Source organism: Oratosquilla oratoria, chromosome 14 (assembly GCF_046742065.1).
Source record: "Oratosquilla oratoria isolate Oo_2021 chromosome 14, ASM4674206v1, whole genome shotgun sequence".
NCBI lineage: Eukaryota > Metazoa > Arthropoda > Malacostraca > Stomatopoda > Squillidae > Oratosquilla > Oratosquilla oratoria.
In genome coordinates this window covers 20,673,409-20,676,279 of record NC_134790.1, presented here as the reverse complement: position 1 = coordinate 20,676,279, position 2,871 = coordinate 20,673,409, and positions in this window count along the sequence as shown.

The following is a 2,871-nucleotide window of genomic DNA, read 5'->3' as shown; positions in this document are numbered from 1 at the left end:
TCGCTACAATGAAGGTCTTCAAGGATTATATTCTGGCTAATGCCAGACGACTTTATTCAGCAGTAGGTGATACCCAATACGGAATTTTCTTTCTTTTTCAGTTCTCACTCTTTGCGTCTCTTCCGATTAACACCCTCGCTAGGATCGTATCCGGACAAAACACACCCGGACGAAACACACCAGGACAAAATACCCCCGGGACGAAATATCCTCCGGGCAAAACACCCTCCAGACGAAACACCCCCTAATATGTGTCATTATACCAAATGGATAAACAAGCTCCGCCGCCAGGACTCGAACCCTTGCATTAGCGACTGCTTATTATGAAGTCAAAACAAAAGTACTCAAGCCCGGGTAGCTCAACGCTATCGTCTGCTTCGTAATAAGCAGTCACTAATGCAGGGGTTCGGGTCCTAGTGGCGGAGCTTGTTAATCCTCTTACATATTTCACTCGTGATGGTCGTGGTCATGATCGTGATAATGATAACGGTGGTGGTGGTGATGACGCTCCTCACCGTGAAAGACAATGTGTGTGTGTGTGTGTGTGTGTGTGTGTGTGTGTGTGTGTGTGTGTGTGTGTGTGTGTGTGTGTGTGTGTGTGTGTGTGTGTGTGTGTGTGTGTGTATTTGTGTGTGTGTCTATGTGTGTGTATCCGTATGTGCGTATTTACCTAGTTGTATTATACGGGAGGGGAGCTATGCTCGTGGTGACCCGTCTTTGTATCTCGCGACATCTATTTTGCTCTTAAATTCATGTATGGTGTTTGCACACCCTACTGTTTCGTCTAATTTATTCCAGGCATCCACCACTCTGTGTTTGAAAGCTGTTTTTTTTTTCAGATCTCTTCTATAACTGTCCTTTTTGAGTTTCTTTTCACGTCCCTTGTTTTTCTTCTAGCCCAATTTAATAAGTCTCCTCTGTCAAGGACTTTCATGTGTGTTTGCATGATTAAAACTACGATTCATTAACCAACGAAGAGTACATCAGCATACCCAAAAGACTGATCAGAAAATGAAACTCCCTTTGCTGACTTGACCTGACCCTGACCTGGGTCATCCCCTCCCCCCTTCCCACCACCCTTCAGGTAGTTGACAACCCATTCCCCCCACCACCAAGGTCTTCACCCCACGAGCCATAAAAACATGATGACATTGAGATTATCTGCAGATGATCTCCACTAACACAGAACCCCTTGGGCCCAGTTGGGCCATTAAAACTTCCCCCCATATGCTTTTTATTTACATTTTCGGCCACGAGCCTCACAAAGAACATTGGGAAACGAGTGTACAGCCCCCTCAAAGCCACGCCCTCTTAATACGATTTATGTCGACCCGTGTCATGTGTCATGCGACCAGACCGCTTATCAAGAACAATTTCAGGCATGAAAGTGGCCGCAACGCCGTTAACGCTCCAAAAGAAAAGAAAAAAAAAGAAAAAGAAAGAAAGAAAGAAATAACAATGGCACTAGAAACGATCAGGCATCCAGCGATAGGCCATGACGCAAGGGCTGTCTGTTTGTCTGTATACAGACATACCTACAGACATGCATACAGAAAGACAAAAGCGATACTGTATCGCCTCACGTGTAGACAAGAACTGAGACGGTGTTTCAGAGGAAAAAATGAGTAGATATATGTATTCACTTGCATGTACACATGCAATTACATCTTAGACGTATATGCTTGCGTGTACAAACATGCAAATGCAGAAACGAAGGATAAATTTACCTTTGCCCTCATTTAAAAGAAAGTATTTTTCCCAATTTTGCAAAGTGCTTACATAAAGTCTGAAGCATTGACGCATATACATCAATTATTGAGAAGAAAAATAAGTTATTTGCATTTCCTCGTGTAACACTATGATGACCAAGATTCTATTTTCTATATTATCTCGCTTTTTTCAAGTTGAAAAAATCAAACAAGACATTCGAGCCGGAGCACCCAAGAAAGCCAGACTCTTCGGAAATCCACATCGAAACCAGAATGACCGGATTTAGCATGATTATGCTAAATTTGGCACATTTTTCATAGAAATAATATCATAGAATTAATAACAAATTATAACAGAAATCGAAAGTGTTAAGTCGAACAAAAGATTTAGCATCATTTTTGCCAATTTAGCATAATTTCAGCTGCTGCCTGAAGCAAATTCCCGCTTGAGAAATCTAGTCACCCTGCCGGAACCTGAGCAAGAGGGGAATATCTGTTGAGCAAGGAAGTAAGAGGGCAGGAGATAGGGATGAGTGGAGAATGTGTATGGATGGTACTGTTATGCAAGGGAGGGAGGAAAGGGGGACGGGGGGGTAGGGGGTGCTTATGTGTGAATGATATTTTGACGCAGCCCGAAGGGATTTCTCCCCGTTCTCTCTCTCTCTCTCTCTCTCTCTCTCTCCCTCTTTCTTTTTTTCTTTGCATGAGGGGACGGAGAGTGTAGGGGTTCCGATTAAATGAAGCGGCCTTGCTGTGGATGTACTGTCTCTTGCTACATTGCGTTTGACCCAGGGCAGTTGGCGGATGCAGGGATGACCCGTCATCCATGAGGAGCTGAGATGCGAGGGGTGGAGGGGGGGTCGGTGGAGGGGAGCGAAATGGGTGGGAATAGGTACGTGCCTCTGATTTAGCTACCACTCTTGTAAAGGGGGCTCTCGGTATATGAGTATATAAATATATATATATATATATATATATATATATATATATATTATATATATATATATATATAGTATATGTATATATATATATATAATATGCATATAGATGTATAAATATATATATATATATATGTTTTGCAGTAATTCACAAGGCACACGTGAAATTAATATGCAGAAAAAACCACTGGGAAATAAGAAGCTTAGTCCGAACGTTTTCGTCT